Source organism: Astatotilapia calliptera, chromosome 22, assembly GCF_900246225.1.
Source record: "Astatotilapia calliptera chromosome 22, fAstCal1.2, whole genome shotgun sequence".
NCBI lineage: Eukaryota > Metazoa > Chordata > Actinopteri > Cichliformes > Cichlidae > Astatotilapia > Astatotilapia calliptera.
The window spans coordinates 901,468-922,203 of record NC_039322.1 but is presented as its reverse complement, the minus strand read 5'-3'; the positions used below and the strand labels follow the sequence as shown (position 1 = coordinate 922,203).

At 40.4% G+C, this 20,736-nt stretch overlaps 2 long non-coding RNA genes across 3 annotated transcripts; one reads left to right on the top strand and one right to left on the bottom strand.

Annotated features, from left to right (window-relative positions):
- Window positions 1–1,443: 1,443 nt before the first annotated feature.
- Window positions 1,444–2,512, bottom strand: LOC113014781 (uncharacterized). Its single transcript, XR_003271012.1, has 3 exons — window positions 2,377–2,512; window positions 1,566–1,632; window positions 1,444–1,471 (listed from the first exon to the last, which is right to left on the bottom strand). It is a non-coding gene; the product is annotated as an uncharacterized LOC113014781 (long non-coding RNA).
- Window positions 2,513–3,335: 823 nt separating this feature from the next.
- LOC113014777 (uncharacterized) lies at window positions 3,336–5,876 on the top strand. Of its 2 annotated transcripts, XR_003271003.1 has the most exons (5): window positions 3,336–3,362; window positions 4,156–4,179; window positions 4,258–4,351; window positions 5,652–5,718; window positions 5,813–5,876. It is a non-coding gene; the product is annotated as an uncharacterized LOC113014777 (long non-coding RNA). The 2 variants fall into 2 exon arrangements; XR_003271004.1 differs by lacking the exon at window positions 4,156–4,179 and having other exon boundaries at window positions 3,338–3,362.
- The last annotated feature ends 14,860 nt before the right edge of the window (window positions 5,877–20,736 follow it).

The following is a 20,736-nucleotide window of genomic DNA, read 5'->3' as shown; positions in this document are numbered from 1 at the left end:
GTTGTTGGAGCAGCTGTGGTTGTTGTCGCTGCAACTGTGGTTGTTGTTGGAGAAGCTGTGGCTGTTGTGGGAGCAGTTGTAGTTGTTGTCGCTGCAACTGTGGTTGTTGTTGGAGCAACTGTGGTTGTTGTTGGAGCAGCTGTGGTTGTTGTTGGAGGAGCTGTGGTTGTTGTTGGAGCAGCTGTAGTTGTTGTTGGAGCAGTTGTAGTTGTTGTCGCTGCAACTGTGGTTGTTGTTGGAGCAACTGTGGTTGTTGTTGGAGCAGTTGTAGTTGTTGTCGCTGCAACTGTGGTTGTTGTTGTAGCAACTGTGGTTGTTGTCGCTGCAACTGTGGTTGTTGTTGGAGCAGCTGTGGTTGTTGTCGCTGCAACTGTGGTTGTTGTTGGAGAAGCTGTGGTTGTTGTTGGAGCAGTTGTGGTTGTTGTCGCTGCAGTTGTGGTTGTTGTTGGAGCAGCTGTGGTTGTTGTCGCTGCAACTGTGGTTGTTGTTGGAGCAGCTGTGGTTGTTGTTGGGGCAGCTGTGGTTGTTGTTGGTGCAGTTGTGGCTGTTGTTGGAGCAGCTGTAGTTGTGGTTGGAGCAGTTGTAGTTGTTGTTGGAGCAGCTGTAGTTGTTGTTGGAGCAGCTGTGGTTGTTGTTGGAGCAGCTGTAGTTGTTGTCGCTGCAACTGTGGTTGTTGTTGGAGCAACTGTGGTTGTTGTTGGAGCAGCTGTGGTTGTTGTCGCTGGAACTGTGGTTGTTGTTGGAGCAGCTGTGGTTGTTGTTGGAGCAGCTGTAGTTGTTGTTCGAGCAGTTGTAGTTGTTGTTGCTGCAACTGTGGTTGTTGTTGGAGCAGCTGTAGTTGTTGTCGCTGCAGTTGTGGTTGTTGTTGGAGCAGCTGTGGTTGTTGTCGCTGCAACTGTGGTTGTTGTTGGAGCAGCTGTAGTTGTTGTCGCTGCAGTTGTGGTTGTTGTTGGAGCATTTGTAGTTGTTGTCGCGGCAGCTGTAGTTGTTGTTGGAGGAGCTGTGGTTGTTGTTGGAGCAGCTGTAGTTGTTGTTGGAGCAGTTGTAGTTGTTGTCGCTGCAACTGTGGTTGTTGTTGGAGCAGCTGTGGTTGTTGTCGCTGCAGTTGTGGTTGTTGTTGGAGCAGTTGTGGTTGTTGTTGGAGCAGTTGTGGTTGTTGTTGGAGCAGCTGTAGTTGTTGTTGGAGCAGTTGTAGTTGTTGTGGCCACAGTTGTTGTTGTTGTTGGAGCAGCTGTAGTTGTTGTCGCTGCAGTTGTGGTTGTTGTTGGAGCAGCTGTGGTTGTTGTCGCTGCAACTGTGGTTGTTGTTGGAGCAGCTGTAGTTGTTGTTGCTGCAACTGTGGTTGTTGTTGGAGCAACTGTGGTTGTTGTTGGAGCAGTTGTAGTTGTTGTCGCTGCAACTGTGGTTGTTGTTGGAGCAGCTGTGGTTGTTGTCGCTGCAGATGTGGTTGTTGTCGCTGCGTTGCAGCAGGCTGTGTAGACAATCTTACATCATTTTCATATTTCATCACATTAACCACATCTTTATGAATATGAAATTCTTTGACAAATTAATTTTTTTCCTACCAACAACAAGAAGAACGATGACAAACATCTTTGCGATCATGGTGATGCTGATTTTCTGCTCCTGTCTCTGAAAATAAAAATTCACTGTGGTTATTATGATTTAAAGAAAGCATTAACTAAAGTTATCTTGAAAAGAAGTTTGAGATCTAAAACCTATAATATAAAAAAGTTCCTATTCAATTACATAATTTAAAATATAGATTTTTTTTTCTATAGTACTGTCTTTGTGATAGTCCACATCTCTCAACGAGGTGCTTGTACACATGTAGTTTGAAGCAAAAGCAACAAGAAGAAATTAAGAAATCATGAAGGAAAGGCTCTGACTATGATGACCTCATTGTTCCTGACTGTAAATCAGAGCAAAAGTCACCACTTCATGTTTATAGTGTTAATCAACTCCAATATTGACATATAATCACTAACCCATTAAATCTATCTATCTATCTATCTATCTATCTATCTATCTATCTATCTATCTATCTATCTATCTATCTATCTATCTATCTATCTATCTATCTATCTATCTATCTATCTATCTATCTATCTATCTATCTATCTATCTATCTATCTATCTGTGTGTGTGTGTGAATGTGTCATATATTATTTATCAAGGGTAATAGCAAAAAACAAAACAAAAACAGAAGCATAAAAAAACCTTCACAACTTTAAGATAAACACAACCCAACACAACAAATTGCTGCCTAAATTACACCATATGTTGCCAAAAGATCATTTCCAGAAATAAATCTATCAATTCATCTTAAATTCACATGTAGATGTCAGATATATATTTAATATTAGGGTTACTTACATAGTATTTCTTTGCTTGTAAGTCGTCCACTGCAGTGAAAGAAAGTGATGTTCTCTGACTTCATCTCCTCTTTTTATAATCAGCCAACATGAACCTGAGGACAAATATGTGCAGGTGGAGTAATGGTAGTTATCGTCATGGTTTAAGGTGTGTGCACTAAACTTTTATTTACCATTTTTCTCTCCTATTGTCCTCCTGAAACAGTCATCACTTTAATTTTAGCACTTACACACACACAGACACACACACACATATATTTGTGACATGTTTTGACGTGAGCTTCGACATTTTCTCTGTGTGACTATGACTACATTTATGTGATTGTATCTTTATGGCTACATTAGGACTCTATGTGGTCCATAAAAGATGACCATTTTGGATAATAAAATCTGACAGAAGAAAACAAATATTCGGTGATTAGTTTTGGATTAACTAAATCTCACAACTGGCTGACTAGATTTAGACGGAGAATCAACATTTACAGGTTGGTGGTGCTCGGTGGGCAGTCAGCGTCCACATCAAAATAACTCTGATTTCTCTCTTTTTTGATGAAGCAAGCCTCGATACGCGCTTCGCGGAAACGCCCCCTCCATTACTCGACACACGCTCCGAAGCCTCGATACAGAACGTCCCATCACTATCATGCATTTGTGATGCGTTCAATGGCAGGAAATAAGTGCAGGAAATAAGTGCAGGAAATTACTCTGGGTTACTCTGGGTTCATGTATTTTATGTCTGTGGCGTATGTTGTCAGTCCAGGTTGTCATGTTTATATCTCACTGTGTTTCCTGTTTTATTGTGAAGAGGTCTGGTGTTCTGTGTTCATCATGTTCAGTTTTACTCTCCCACTGTGACGTCATTATGTTCATGTGTGCCAGCTGTTTCCCCATGTGTTCCCACTTCCCTCATCATCCTGTGTGTATTTAGTCCGTGTGCTTTCAGTCATTTGTTGTCAGGTCGTCTGCTCATCCATGTCTCATCTCCAGGTACCCATGTCAGTTCACTATGGTTAAGGTTTTTCATGTTTTGTTATTAGTTCACCCAGTTTAGGTTATTGTTTAGTTTTCACCGATGCCCTATTATTTTGTACCCTCGTTGCTAACCTCAATAAACGGCTTGTTTTGTTAATCCACACCACGTTTTGGTCTGCGTTTGAGTCCTCCTCTGCAACACATACGGTCTGCCCCAGTCAGACCATGACAGTGACAGCACATTTGCAATGTTAATCAAGCTGTAAACTGACTACTTTACATTTTATCAAAGTGTCATATCATCAATGTTGTCCCATGAAATGATGTAAAAAAATATTTACAAAAATGTGAGGGGTGAACTCAATTTCGTGAGATAATGTATATATGAACATGTTGTTTGGTTATGAATCAAGAAGACGAATAATCAAAGAATAATTTTAAAATATGGTTCTACTAAAAAGAGAGAAATCAGAGTTATTTTGATGTGGACGCTGACTGCCCACCGAGCACCACCAACCTGTAAATGTTGATTCTCCGTCTAAATCTAGTCAGCCAGTTGTGAGATTTAGTTAATCCAAAACTAATCACCGAATATTTGTTTTCTTCTGTCAGATTTTATTATCCAAAATGGTCATCTTTTATGGACCACATAGAGTCCTAATGTAGCCATAAAGATACAATCACATAAATGTAGTCATAGTCACACAGAGAAAATGTCGAAGCTCACGTCAAAACATGTCACAAATATGTGTGTGTGTGTGTGTCTGTGTGTGTGTAAGTGCTAAAATTAAAGTGATGACTGTTTCAGGAGGACAATAGGAGAGAGATGCAGGTAAATAAAAGTTTAGTGCACACACCTTAAACCATGACGATAACTACCATTACTCCACCTGCACATATTTGTCCTCAGGTTCATGTTGGCTGATTATAAAAAGAGGAGATGAAGTCAGAGAACATCACTTTCTTTCACTGCAGTGGACGACTTACAAGCAAAGAAATACTATGTAAGTAACCCTAATATTAAATATATATCTGACATCTACATGTGAATTTAAGATGAATTGATAGATTTATTTCTGGAAATGATCTTTTGGCAACATATAAGATAAGATAAGATAGAACTTTATTAATCCCTCGGGTGGGTTCCTCTGGGAAATTCGATTTCCAAAAAAGCACAGCAACGACAGAAGTTACAGAGTTACAGAATATTATATATATATACACACACACACACACACACACACACACATATATATATATATATATATATATATATATATATATATATATATATATATATATATATAAATACAGAGACAATATAAATAAAATATACGAAGGGGATAAATAGAATAAATAGGAATAAAAAATAAAAAATAAAAATACAAGTGAATTGCACATTTCAAGTATTGAGGTCTATTGCACTGTTGACTATTTACAAAAGTATTGCACAAAAGGTATTGCACAGTGAGGTGAAGAGGCACTACAGCTTAGTTGTTCCCCCCTCCTTTGTCCTCCTGTTTCCCCTCCCTCTCCCCTCCAGAGAGGAGTTAAACAGTCTGATGGCGTGTGGGACAAAGGAGTTTTTAAGTCTGTTAGTTCTTGTCTTGGGGAGAAGCAACCTGTCACTGAACAGACTCTTCTGGTTGTTAACGGCCGTGTGCAGAGGATGCCCAGCATTGTTCATAATGTCCATCAGTTTCTTTGGCAACATATGGTGTAATTTAGGCAGCAATTTGTTGTGTTGGGTTGTGTTTATCTTAAAGTTGTGAAGGTTTTTTTATGCTTCTGTTTTTGTTTTGTTTTTTGCTATTACCCTTGATAAATAATATATGACACATTCACACACACACACAGATAGATAGATAGATAGATAGATAGATAGATAGATAGATAGATAGATAGATAGATAGATTTAATGGGTTAGTGATTATATGTCAATATTGGAGTTGATTAACACTATAAACATGAAGTGGTGACTTTTGCTCTGATTTACAGTCAGGAACAATGAGGTCATGATAGTCAGAGCCTTTCCTTCATGATTTCTTAATTTCTTCTTGTTGCTTTTGCTTCAAACTACATGTGTACAAGCACCTCGTTGAGAGATGTGGACTATCACAAAGACAGTACTATAGAAAAAAAAATCTATATTTTAAATTATGTAATTGAATAGGAACTTTTTTATATTATGAGTTTTAGATCTCAAACTTCTTTTCAAGATAACTTTAGAAAGCTTAATTAAGGCAATTGTAGGAATAATGCTTTCTTTAAATCATAATAACCACAGTGAATTTTTATTTTCAGAGACAGGAGCAGAAAATCAGCATCACCATGATCGCAAAGATGTTTGTCATCGTTCTTCTTGTTGTTGGTAGGAAAAAAATTAATTTGTCAAAGAATTTCCTATTCATAAAGATGTGGTTAATGTGATGAAATATGAAAATGATGTAAGATTGTCTACACAGCCTGCTGCAACGCAGCGACAACAACCACATCTGCAGCGACAACAACCACATCTGCAGCGACAACAACCACAGCTACAGGGACAACAACCACAGCTGCACCAACAACAACCACAAGTGCTGCGACAACAACCACAGCTGCTCCAACAACCACAACTGCTGCGACAACAACCACAGCTGCTCCAACAACAATCACAACTGCTGCGACAACAACCAAAACTGCTCCAACAACAACCACAACTGCTGCTCCAACAACCACAGCTGTTCCAACAACAACCACAACTGCAGCGACAACAACCACAGCTGCTCCAACAACAACCACAACTGCAGCGACAACAACCACAACTGCCCCAACAACAACCACAACTGCAGCGACAACAACCACAGCTGTTCCAACAACAACCACAACTGCAGCGACAACAACCACAGCTGTTCCAACAACAACCACAACTGCAGCGACAACAACCACAGCTGCTCCAACAACAACCACAACTGCTGCGACAACAACCACAGCTTCTCCAACAACAACCACATCTGTAGCGACAACAACTACAGCTGCTTCAACAACAACCACAACTGTTCCAACAACAACCAAAACTGCCGCGACAACAACTACAGCTGCTTCAACAACCATAACTGCAGCGACAGCAACAACCACCTCCTCTGCTATTCTCAACAACATCAGCTTCCTTACAGTAGTTCTGGCTCTGTCGTCACATGTACTCAGATCATGTTTTTAACATTTCTTAAGTTCACATCCTCCAAATGAAGCAACAAACTGAAGTACCTGTGACCATTTGAAATGTTTAAGTAACCAAATGTTTAATCATATATTTATTCTTATTTATTATGGTTTTATTTATTTATTTATATCTATCAGAGAGAAGTTGTTAAATGTTTTCCTGATGTTTGTGTGTTCCAAACTTGTGTGATCAGAGGACTGATATTAAAAATTTAGTGATGTCTACAATCTCAACACTGAGCTTATCATAAATAAAGTCTTTTTGCACTGATTAATAAGTGTCTCCTGACTTTTTAAAGATGAGAATAATTTCTCATAATAATCATTTCTCTACAATAGTCAGTGTTAATACTGAGTTATATTCAGCTTTGTTTATATTTCTGCAAATCACAATAGTTATTTCATCATGTTTCCTGTTGTAAATTAAAGACCCTGCAGTATTTGGAAGATGAGATGAGACGAGATGAGATGCCTTTATTAGTCCCACGAGTGGGAAATTTCATGTTAAGGCTGCCGACCATTTGCACGCAATGGCGGCGCCATCATACCCTCTGACCATACATACATTGCACGAAAACATCACATGGGGAAGACAGGTCAGAGAGGTATAACAATGGAAAATGCACAACATGAGGAAAGCTAAGGAGAAAAAAAATAACACCACCCAGAAAAAGACAAAACAGGTAAACACAAACTGTGGGAGAAAATTGAGTGACATGCTGCAGTGGTATATAAACACACAGAGACAAAAAAGAGTAGATAAGGATAAAAATGAGTGATTCTGATAATCCAGAGTATATGACTGTGGTTTTATGGGGTCTGATATCTCCTTGTAATGTAAACAATCAACTCAAATATCCAATTTGATTATTAAACTTGACAGTGGTAATTTAACACAACTAACAGTTGACACTCACATACAGCTGCTTTTACAACCACAGAGGTGCAGAAGAATGTGATGTAAGCAGAAACTTTGCGTCTCACTCCCACTGCGCCACATATGGACATTTGGTCAGGACCTGTTGTCATCACACTTTAATGCAACAGGTAACTGACACAATTTTTCCCCTTAAATAAACGAGACCTCAAAGAAGACCAATACGAATCTTACTGCAGGTACGAGAATTCTAATTAGAGGACTGAACCTGTTCACAGTCACAGCGGTAAAATGTAGCAGGTCACTTCTGAAAAATGTCACAGAGCATGTGTGAAACAGCACTGCAACAGTCAGTGTTGTTGGCTGTTTCAGGAGGACAAAAGCAGAGAGACACTTGCATTCAAGCTGTGTCTGCACACACCTTTAACCAGGACGATATCTACCATTACTCCACCTGCACATATTTATCTGGATGCTGATGTTATCACATGTCGCTGGCTCATAAAACATCACAGTTTCTCTCTGCAGCTGAAACTACCAGTCAGCCATGACACTTTTACCACACAACCTTGAAGTGAAATCTGCATTCAGGTAGCCTAATGTAGGCAGACTGGAAAGAACAAGAAAGCATTACTCTGATTTAAAACTTCAGCACCACGTAGTCTGTGAGTGGTGGAGCCAGAACTCTGTCAGACGGACTCAAAACTCCACAACACATTTCATGTTCACATGTTGAACCCATTGTGAATTGGACCTTGGTACACAGCAAAATCTCCAGTGTTAAACTGACACTAGAGAGTGTCTATATGAGTCCACTCCTCTGAGTGTTAAATATAACACTGTTGAGTGTTAAATGAACACGTTTGACAGTATTGTATTTTTAAAAGTAACCTAGTCAGTTTTGAAGTTTAACAATGACTAACACTTAGCAGTGCTGATTTTCTTACACTGGAAAATAACTCAAAATGTTAGAAATATTCAAAAATAGCTACATAATTTTTCTGTGCTGTTTTTCTGTGCCCTTTTGTTATCGCTTCTTGTCACTGATGTGTTGGCTGCCTTAGTCTATGATCGCCTGGTGTCACGGCCTTTTATGTTCCAAACACCCAAAAAGTCCAAGAAAAGGCCGTGGGTGGTGTTTTAGAACGCACTTCTGACTCCATTGTTTAAAAATCATATGCCGTGTATTTCGTGGAAAATTACAAACAAAAATCAACCAAATAACTTCTTAAAACTTACAATTAAACGAAAGTTAATTTAATTTGCTTTAACAACTTCAAAAATGTTCAAAAAATCATTTTCTAACCCTCCCGTCTTCCTATCAGACATTTGGCAAACAAAAAAACATCTTTACCACACCCCTCCAGGGTGCTCTTAGTCCCCTGATTAATGGGAGGGTCCATAAGCTAATAAACCAATCACTTTCCAAAAACGTTTCCAAGAAAATGAATTACAAATTTACATAACAAAACTAGGTCAACATATTCTTACAACTTTAAAGAAAAAACAAAAATGGATACAAATTGCGTTTTATAAACATTCAACAAAAATGGCCACAACATTTCTGTGTAACATGAATTATATCTGTCTGTGTGGCCATCACAAAAAGCAATACCATTAATTTTCTTCAGTAGTCCATATACATCTTCTTAAAAAACAAACAAAAGGAAAGGTCAATGTTCTATGATTTCAAGTCTTTGTTGTTCATGTGTTTACTTTGTGTGTATTGAAAAAAGGTGTATGTTGCATAATGGAGTGACTTTAAAACTGACCAGTTAAGAGCCTTGTCTATAAATGCAGATGTTATCTTTGCTCTGTTACCAAAGTTCCACTCAAGCTGCTTTTTTGCCTCAGTATAAGCTGCATGCACATAACATGTGAATGCAGCTTCTCACTAAAATTCTGGGCTGTCCTGTAGTAAACTGTTCTAAATAATAAAGTCTATCCTGCATGTTATCAGTCTTAGTTTCTATTCCTTGCTCAAACGCCTTAAGAAAGGATCTAAAAAGCAAAGGATCACAACCAAAAACAGGAATTTCTATTGCTGGAAGCAGTGACAACCTCTGTTATTTTACAAGCATCTCAGTAATCTCATTTTGCTTTCTCATGATATCTGTTAGGGCACTGTGGACATCAACCTGAGAAGAGATTGGCCTTGGGCTTTCCCCTTCTGGTTTAACCTTAGCAGGTGCATGTGTCTCTAGGGGCATTGGCAAAGGTGAATGAACTAAAGGGGCTTTCTTTATTCTTGGAGCCTTTTGAGCTGTAGCAGCAGGTATGAACTTAGTAGATGTTCCAGAAGGAGCTTCTGATTCAACCTCAGCCCTGGAATCAAGGCTCTGCTGATCCTGAGCAGAGGTGAAAATTTGCATTTTTGCATCTGCCATAACCAACTTCTATAAGTAGTTTAGAAGAAATGCTGATTAAACAGTATAATCAAGATTTTGTGGAGAACCGGTGTAATGAGCGTGCAGAAATGTCTGTAGAAGATAAACAGTTCATGACCATAATGTCAGAGTCAGCTGTACTTGATACGGGACAGACTTGACTGGGGAAAAGAAAGAGGGAAAAAAACAGTGGGGAAGAGGGACGGGGATAAAGGGCAAAAAACAAAAACCAACAAAATAAGCAGACAACAAATACAAATATCAATCACCTGGATCACCTGTTGACAAAGAAAAAAGAAAACAAGCAGAAGAAAAAGAGCAACATAATAAACATCATCACGATGATCTATGGGAATATAACAGTAAATACTAAATATTAAACATTATTGTGCAGCACGTAGGATCGACAGCGCACAGTGTGCTTTGAGGTAGGACTCAAAAAGGGTGTAGTTTGTGTGTGTGAGCACCCGTGTGTACACCTGTGAGCATGGACGCGCTTGTTTTTAAAAGGTTCCTTCATGTAATGGTCTGCTAGAGGGTGTGGGGGAAGCCATTGCATAAGTGCATGGAGGCAGGACCTCACAGCAGAAGCATACTCCATAATGTGCATTATTATATGTATATTATATGTAACGTGGTGTTTTTCAATTATTGAATATACCAACATCAAGAAGTCACAAGCAAAGAAAGACCAAACCATGGTGCATGTTTAAACAAGGAAAGTTTCCTGGTCAAAATTATTTATAAAAGAAATAATACACAATTTTGTCACCCCAAAAAATACACGTTTAAAGCAACACAGCGGTGGCCCAATATCAGACAGAACTCCACTCTGTAGAGTGGGCAATCATTACGAAGCAGTTGGTTTTATTTTGTGGATTCAAGCTGCTCTTCATATTTTTGGCCACCAGATGTCACCAGAGAGGACTGTGTTGGAAAGCTTCAAGTAATGAACCGTTTTTCAATACAAGCTTCAGAAAGCTTCATCTGCCCATCACTAGCTTTTTGTATCCTTCCCCTATATGATGTTGAACAATCTTTGTTTTCAGGTCATTTGAGGGTTGTTTTGTTGCTTTGAGGCTCCCATTTTGCCACACTTCAGAGAAGATGCAAAGAGGAGAAAAACTTGCAATTGGCCACCTTAAATATCCTTTATCATGATTGGATTCACCTGTGTATGTAGGTCAAGGGTCAATAAGCTTACCAAACAAACTATGTGTTCCAATAATCGGTGCTAAAGGTATTTAAATCAATAAAATGACAAGGGTGCCCAAATATATGCGCCCGCTTAATTTTGTTTAAGTAACTATTGCAGACTCTCTGTAAATCCTATAAACTTCATTTCATGTGTCAAATATCATTGTGATTGTCGGCTATATGGTATATTTAAATGAAACTGCTGATCAAAACAACCAAAGTTTTGTAAAGGAAAATCATAAAATGTATCAGGTTATGAATGATAAGTCGAATTATTATTTATGTGTGTAAGAGTGTTTGCATTTACCCCTCAGCACTCTAAGTCCTTCATTATTGCAATGTGAAAATAATTATAACCACTTACTTTAGTAGAAGTAAGTGGGTTACCTGCCAGGTCTAGCCTATCTTAGAATAGAATAGAATAGCCTTTATTGTCATTGTACAGAGTACAACGAAATTGGAGTGCCACTCCCTTGGTGCAAGTTTCAATAATAAATATAAATGTAAAATATAAAAAGTACAAAAAAACAATCGTAAGTACTCAAACAATAGTATGTACAATATATACAGGATAGCAGCATTAATATAATGACAGTATGAATAGCAGCATAATATAATGACAGTATGAATAGCAGCATTAATATAATGACAGTGACGGTATGGAATAGGTTCAATTGTTTTTGTGCTTATTTACTACGGTGATAGCTCTGGGAAAGAAGCTATCCCTGAATCTGTTTGTCCTGATTTTATGTGACCTGTACCGTCGGCCTGACGGTAATAGTTCAAACAGTTGGTTGCTGGGGTGAGAGTGGTCCTTGATGATATTGCCAGCTCTGCTGAGGTACCGAGAGTTTGCAGTGACCTCCAGGCTGGGCAGAGAGCAGCCAGTGATCTTCTGGGCTGTGTTGATGACCCTCTGCAGTACTTTCCTGTCTGCAGCTGAGCACCCTGCATACCATGTTGTTATGCCGTACGTTAGGATGCTCTCTATGGTGGCTCTGTAAAATGTCACCAGCAGCCTCTCCTCCAGGTTGTTCCTCCTGAGCACTCTCAGAAAGTGGAGACGCTGCTGGGCCTTTTTAACCACCGCTGTAGTATTTGCTGTAGTATCTTGATACATCAAGAGGTGTGCAGCCAATTGTGGAAAAGCTCCCTTTATATCTCCAAGACAAGTGGCTGTCACAGGGGTGCAAATACAAAAGAGATCATCATGCTGCCTTTCCTCCTTTTTCCTACTTCAAAGAATTCATCTGCAGAGAGGCTGAAGAGAGAAATGGTCCCAGTTTTAACTATCCAGATCTTTTCACAAATTCTTACAGAGAAGAAAGGTCAAATCAAGTGAGACCTGTCTCCGTGCACAAGACGAACGATCTATGGCTTCAGAGCCCAAAATAGGAAATCCAGAGAAGCTATGCCCCATGCACCACAAGCCTCATTCTCTTCAAAAATGCAGAGGTTTTCAAAAACTGCTCTTGGAAGAGAGGAAAAGGTTCTTAAAAGAAAACAACATATGTTTTCGCTGCTGCGCCTCTACGACTCATCAAGCCAAATCTTGTGAGGCCATCGTAAAATGCGAGGAATGTGATAGCGATAAACACATTCCCGCTCTGCACCCTGGACCAGCTTCGCGCTCAGATGCAGTTCCTACTTCCTCGACAGAGAATGGCGGGGAGAGGTCAGACACAGAGGTACAGAGTGTCACATCCAGATGTACCCAGGTATGTGGGGATGGGTTTCAAGGGAAATCCTGCTCAAAGATCTGGCTGGTGAATGTGTACCCAAATGGCCACCAAGAGCTATGGCAGAAGATGTATGTCATTTTAGATGACCAAAGTAATGTTTCACTGGCCAGATCTGAGTTTTTTGACATGTTTGGTCTCAAGGGAGCAACCGTGCCATACACACTGAAAACCTGTGCAGGCGTCATAGAAGCATCTGGGAGAAGAGCCCACAGTTTTATGATAGAATCGTTGGATGGGAAAGTTACCATGCCCTTGCCTGCACTTATATCCCGCAATAATATCCCAAACAACAGGTCAGAGATACCCACACCCGAAGCTGCATGTCACCACCATCATCTTAAAAGAGTGACAGATAAGATTCCACTGCTTGACCCAGATGCAGACATTCTTCTTCTATTGGGAAGAGACATTATCAGAGCGCATAAGGTTCGAGACCAGTATAATGGTCCACTAAACGCCCCACATGCACAACGCTTAGACCTAGGGTGGGTCATAGTTGGAGAGGTGTGCATAGGAGGTGCACACAACACGACTACAGTGAGTGCTATGAAAACCTGCATCCTGGAAAATGGCAGACCAAGTCACTTTGCCACGTGTGAGAATAAGATAAAGGTGAAAGAAAATCCTAATGGCAAAGATGAGAAAAAGAGAACCCGACCCAATAGAGACATCCAAAATGCATCGACAGTGACAAATCTTGGAGAAACAGTCTTCAATGCCACAAAAGATGACAACCAGCTAGCACACTCCATTGAGGATTCAGTCTTCCTACAGATCATGGACAAAAATCATGGGTTGCCCCTCTTCCTTTTCGGCACCCACGTAAACATCTGCCAAATAACAGATGCTACGCTCATCACCGTCTGATGTCACTGCGGAAGACTTTAGATAAGACGCCTTAAATGAAAATGCATTTCACAGACTTCATGCAAAATATGTTAGACAAGGGACATGCTGAACTTGCACCACCACTGCAGGAGGGGGCAGAATGCTGATATTTGCCCACGTTTGGTGTTTACCATCCCAAAAAACCAAACAAGATTAGAGTGGTATTTGATTCCAGTGCTCAGTATGACGGAATCTCACTAAACGAGGTGCTGCTGTCTGGACCAGATCTTAACAACAGTCTCATCGGTGTCCTCCTCAGATTCAGAAAAGAGCCTGTAGCCATAACTGCAGATATTCAGCAGATGTTTTACTGTTTCGTTGTTCGTGAGGACTGCAGGGATTACCTTAGGTTCCTGTGGTACCAGGATAACGATCTGAGTAAGGATGTGGTGGATCGCAAGCGTGTTCATGTTTTCGGAAACAGTCCATCACCTGCAGTGGCAATCTTTGATCTGAGGAAAGCAGCAGAGCACCAAGAAGTTGAATATGGCAGTGATGCGAGGCACTTCGTAGAAAGAGACTTCTATGTAGATGACGGCCTCCGGTCTTTTGCTACAACAGCAGAGGCCATTGATGTTCTGCGTTGAACACAGCAGATGTTGGCAGCATCTAACATCACTCTGCACAAAATAGCTCCAAATCGAGCAGAAGTATTGAACGCATTTCCTGCAGATCAAAGAGCAGACAATGTAAAAGACCTTAACCTCTTTGTGGATGACTTACCAGTCCAACGCAGTCTAGGAGTCAGCTGTAACACAATGACTGACACCTTTGGATTCAATATTCCTGAGAATCAAAAGCCATTTACACACCGTGGTGTCCTGTCAACAGTAAACAGTCTGTTTGATCCTTTGGGGTTCATAGCTCCTGTTGCAGTGACAGGGAGGCTGATTCTAAGAGAGCTAACAACCGAGAATGCGGACTGGGACGCAGAACTCCCCGAGGCTAAAAAAGAAAGTTGGAGAAGATGGAATGAATCATTGTCAGCACTAAAAAACCTGGATGTTCCACGAACATATACCTCTTTCTGTTTCCAAAGCACAGCATGCCGAATTATTGATCTTCTGTGATGCCTCTGTCAAAGCAATATCTGCAGTTGCTTATCTTAAGACAACGAATGAACAAGGTCTCCAAGAGGTGGGCTTTGTTTTCGGGAAATCCAAGCTCGCTCCCAACCCAGGCCTCACAATCCCAAGACTGGAATTGTGTGCTGCTGTCATGGCCGTTGAGAGAGCCGATCTAGTAATAAGGGAGCTTGATCTAGATCTCAAGACAGTGAAATTCTACACTGACAGCAGAGTTGTATTGGGATACATACACAACGAGACAAGGAGGTTCTATGTGTATGTGAACAATAGAGTGCAGCGCATCCGGCAGTCAACACGACCTGATCAGTGGAACTACATTCCTTCAGAACTAAATCCGGCTGATCATGGGTAACGTTCTGTTCCAGCCGCCGAGCTTGCCGACACCATGTGGCTAACAGGACCAGCATTCCTAACGAAACAATCAAAGGTAGCTGCCAGTGGCGATAAAGGATCAACATTTGACCTTGTGAACCCAGATGCTGATGCTGAGGTACGTCCTGAGGTAATCTCGCTCGCCACACAAGTTAGTAGAGACAAGCTTGGCTCAAAACGCTTCCAGCGTTTTTCTACCTGGACCACACTCAGTAAGACTGTGGCACGTCTGTGTCATATCGCTCAGTGTTTCTCTCACTCCTCAAAGAACCAAAGGTGTGTTGGATGGCATATGTGCAAAAGTGGCCTGTCAGTCGTTGACATTGTCAGAGCAGAACAGATCATCATAAAATGTGTGCAAGAAGAAATGTATTCAGAAGAACTGAAATGCATCAAAATGAAACATGACCTTCTGAAAACCAGCACTCTGTACAAACTCCAACCCATTCTCGACAGCGAAGGTATGTTAAGAATAGGTGGACGCATTGGTCGAGGACAACTTGAAAGTGGTGAAGTCCATCCGCTAATAATACCAAGCCGCAGCCATGTAGCAAGCTTGCTTGTTTGTCATCATCATCAGGCTGTAAAGCACCAGGGCAGGCATTTCACTGAAGGTGCAATTCGCAACAGTGGTCTGTGGATTGTTGGAGGGAAACGTCTCATCAGCAGTATTATTCACAAGTGTGTTACATGCAGGAAACTAAGAGGAAGAACCGAGCAGCAACAAATGTCAGACCTACCCACAGAGCGCCTTCAAGCTGACCCTCCATTTTCCTATGTTGGCCTTGATGTTTTTGGACCATGGGAAGTGGTGATACGCCGTACCAGAGGTGGTCAAGCTCAAGACAAAAGGTGGGCTGTCCTTTTCACGTGTATGTCCAAACGAGCCATACATATTGAGGTTATCGAAACAAGGACGTCCTCAAGCTTTATAAATGCGCTCCGAAGGTTTTTCTCCATCAGGGGTCATGCCAAACAGCTTCGCTCGGACTGTGGGACCAATTTCACTGGAGCGTTCAAAGAGCTGAAGATGGATCCTGGCAATAAGAGCGTAGAGGATTACCTTCTTCAACAAAAATGCACTTGGGTTTTCAACCCACCTCACTCCTCTTATATGGGCGGCGCTTGGGAGCACATGATTGGAGTGGCAAGACGGATTTTAGATTCTATGCTTCGTCAGGTTGGACATGTAAAACTCACTCATGAGGTCTTAACCACTTTCATAGCTGAAGTGAGTGCCATTGTCAATGCAAGGCCGTTAATACCAGTTTCTACTGATCCTGAGGCGCCTTTCATTCTAACACCTTCCATATTGCTGACCCAGAAAGGGGGTGTTGCCTCTCCTACTGTAAGTGAGTTTTCAAGAGGGGATCTTCTCAAGAATCAGTGGAAAAGAGTTCAGGCCTTGGCAGATACCTTCTGGGCTAGGTGGCACCGTGAATATTTGAGCACATTACAGAGTCGGCACAAATGGCAATCTCAGAAACCTAATCTCAAAGAAGGAGATATTGTTCTGCTCAAGGACGATCAAACCAAGAGGAATCAGTGGCCTATGGGAATTATTGTCAAGGTTGTTCCCAGCAGAGATGGACTTAGTGGAATACTCCCACTAGGTTTATATCTGGGACTCTCCACCATTTGACCTTAGAACTGAAGAAGCTTCTCGGATGAGAGGTGAAACGTCTTCAAGTAACTTAAAGAAGTCCAGACGCTTTTCTTTGCAAGTGGGATAAAGTGTCATATCTTTAATATGCCAGGTGTCATGGAACGGACATATTATAGTTTTTTAAGAAGTGTTACTACCACCTAGTGGTAACTAAGCAGAATGTCTTTTTTGTAGAGGAAGTGGTCTACAGGAAGTGGTGTGCTCTTTAGCTGCTACAGTGGTAGCATTTGTAATCTGATGGCAATCTCTGCAATCCTGGTGTTAAAGTCCACAATATCGACTTCATCCGTAAGTTCCTATACATTTAATGTGTATTAGTAAGTTTTGACACTGTTTTGAGTTAAATCTAGTGATGGCCCGCTTGAAGCTGATGCTCCGGTGCGTGTGTCACAAAAATCGACACACTGCTTCAGAAGCGCTGTGTCGAAGCTTGATTCGTTTGGCCAGAGTCACGTGATCAGTGACGTCCGAAGCTTCATTTAGAACCTAACTGCTTCGGTGTCTGATTCCCTGGTTTATAAGGAAGTGATTTGTGGAGTGTTTTGATGGTGACAGATAACGAACCACTGATAATTCTACAGAGAGATTTGGAGCCAGTGAGGAATAGAGGAGGTTCTGTTGTGTGGGAGTATTTTGAGTTGATTTTGGTCGATCGGGTGGGTTTTCCAGCTTTGTGTTCTGGCTGTTTATTTTATCTGAAAACGGGAAAAACTTAAAATGTCAAAAATCTGATTTTCATAGTATAAATATCATTAAATAACTTTAGAAAAACTTCCATTTGACTCTTTACATTTAATGTTATAAAAATATATATCTTATTTTGTAATTAATCTTAAAACGTTAGTCTGCAAAATGTGCAGCAATTTAATTTATTTATTCTCTTTAGCTGATAGTTTGTGGGGCCCATAGACTGTATAACTGCATCTCTACCAGTTTCTCTGCACTGCAGCCTCCTCTGTGCCATGTGAAGGGATTTTCCTTAATGCAGGAGAAATGATCTCCACGAAAAGGAACAGGTTCAGCCATCGCACAGTGGAACAAATTCTCTTCTTAAATAAAAATGAAAAAGGGTTACCTTAAATGCATCGTGTTTTTAATTTGCAAGTTCGTGAGCATTTTCCCTTTCCAGTTCACAATCAATTCTACCCCCAGGTCAAAAATATGTATAGGAAAATGTCCCTAATATAATATTATTTATAAATATGCCTGTCCGGCAATTAATTGCATAAGTACAAGGAGGCAGGACCTCACAGCAGAAACATACTCCATAATGTGTTGTACATTATTATATGTAACGTGGTACTTTTCAATTATTGTATTTACCAACATCAAGAAGTCACAAGCAAAGAAAGACCACACCATGGTGCATGTTTAAACAAGGAGAGTTTACTGGTCAAAATTATGTATTAAAGAAATAAACAACATTTTTTTCACCCCCAAAAATACACGTTTAAAGCAACACAGCGGTCGTCCAATATCAGACAGAAGTCCACTCTGTAGAGTGAGCAATCATAATGAAGCAGTTGGTTTTATTTTGTGGGTTCAAGCTGCTCTTCATATTTCTGGCCACCAGATGTCACCAGAGAGGACTGTGTTGGAAAGCTTCGAGTAATGAACCGTTTTTCAATTCAAGCTTCAGAAAGCTTCATCTGGCCATCACTAGTTAAATCATATGGAGGCAGGTAGATGCTTATATTTTTTCAGCAGATGCTTCATCTGTGGTCGTGTGTTTTTCACTAGAGCAATGTTATTCTCCCAGTGTAATGGAACATGTCTTCATTGTGTATTTTGTATTCCTTTTCTTTGTACAGTTTTACAAAAAAGAGAGAGAGAGAATTTATTTTCACCATTAAATCCTGCCAAACGCAACAAGCGGCCTGTTTCTTGGAGGATGAAGTGCTGGGAATAAAGATTGTTAAGCTAGCTGTATAGCTGAAATTACGTTGCCTGCAACAAACTTTAGTGAGGACAGCATACAAAGAGAGCTGATTATTAACTCATCAAAACACAAAACATCATCACCATAAGGGCGACACCTGACAGGTTTTCTATAAGTGCACTATTACAAAAATAATGGGCCCAGTTGTGGACATGTCCATGTATAGAAAAACTCCCTCTGTTGAAAACAGGAAAACAACCCAAACCTAACTGGCAGAATTAACCAACAATTAATCACTAAAACAAAAAGTTCCACTGTTTCACCTGCAGGTTTTGTTATCAGCCGCAGTGTTCGCACAACACTAATATTGCCCATTAAGCACTTCCTAAACACTTGATGACAATGTATCATCACTAAATTATAACTTTCTTCTCCATGTCTGCATTACTGCATTTTAGCCACAGACCCACCCACTTTATTTAATCATCCCGTACCATGCTGTCATGTATTTTACCAAGCAATTCTTCTCACACAGTCAGGGATATGTTTCTCTCAGTGCAAGCTTCACTCATACATTCAAACAGGAAACTTTTGTTTTTTGTTTTTTGTTTATGTTTCCACTCTAACCGACTCGGCTACATCTGGTTCACTTGAGAGATCAAATCATCTGTTCCTAATCCAACAACACTCAACTAATTTGCATATCAGTTAATAACTCAATAAGTTGACAGGACAAAAGAAATGCATATTTAACATATTACCACAAAAAGAATTTCTGGGCCCAGTAAGCTCAGTTTTCCAATCAGGTGCTCATGAATGATTGTGTTGAATGCTGAACTGAAGTGCACAAAGGACCGTTTACAAAAAGAATAAACAAGTAGCTTAATCAAAAACAAAAAAGCCTATTTGAAAAGCTCAAGTGGCTCAAGTCAAGTCTACATGTCATCTTCACCATCACCATCTGACAGTCACCCAGGTAGACCCCGATAGCCTCCCTTTATACTCCATTGCCCCTCCCACTACACATAATTTTTATCCATCAAGGCAACTTTCCTCACAAAAAATTATTTTCTCTACTCATTTCCAGACATATTTTTCATAATAATCATATCTGTATTTATGACTGTTTTCAGGCAACTTACAGTGTCTAGTAATAAGGGAAAAACCCAAAGAAAAATAATGCAATCCACATAACCCCTCAAGCACGCGCAAACCCACGATTTAATCCCCGAAACACTGTACCTTTGTCTTGCCCAACTGCTCTTGTAATCGGCGATGAATGGGAGACTGTGCCCAAAGCTTTTCGTTAAAGGTAAGTGGCAGTGTACGCTGGCCGCCCCAGTACTGCTCTGGAATCCCGTGCATGCTTCCATGTCTGCTGTCTGCAGTCCGTGATGGCATAATTCCCTCACACACCTTTAGAAATACATTTCCTTAGAAAACTGGTGACATGTTCAATACTTCTGTTCTTATTAGGACACAAATAAACACATAGTTTAAAACAGCCAACCGTGACCAAAATGTTGTATAAAGTTTCTGCTTTTTCTTGATTCCAGACATCTGTGTACCATTAACACTCAATTTAAAAAACAAATAAACAAACAAACTTGCTCACTGTGACATCAGCAGAGGACATCATTGTTCAGGATGATGAGACATTGGTGTCATGTATACGATGTTTTAGCTTTAGTTGCATGTGTGAGGATTTGACTGAGGTACACAGTTATGGCTCCCAGCTCACCGTCTCCCTTTATAAAATCCTGTATTGTAGAAACACCACTGAGCTTTGAGCACCACAAATTCAAAGTGTGGACTGTATCTATACAGGAAATCAAGACTGTTCTGAAGAGATCAGTTTGCTCAGGGTGTAGTCTCTCCCTGCTGCCACTAGATGTCACCTAAGTCTTCTTTATGTTTATTGTTCCTTTGCCCTAATCCTCGAGCCGTTCACCCCACACATCTCACATATTTGAATTTATTTATTTCAAATGGACAGCGCATATATCAATGTAAATATGCCAGATTTAGCCAGAAGGCCACTTTTCATCTGTAGTCCCTGGCAGGTCAGACAAAGATGATACATAAGGAA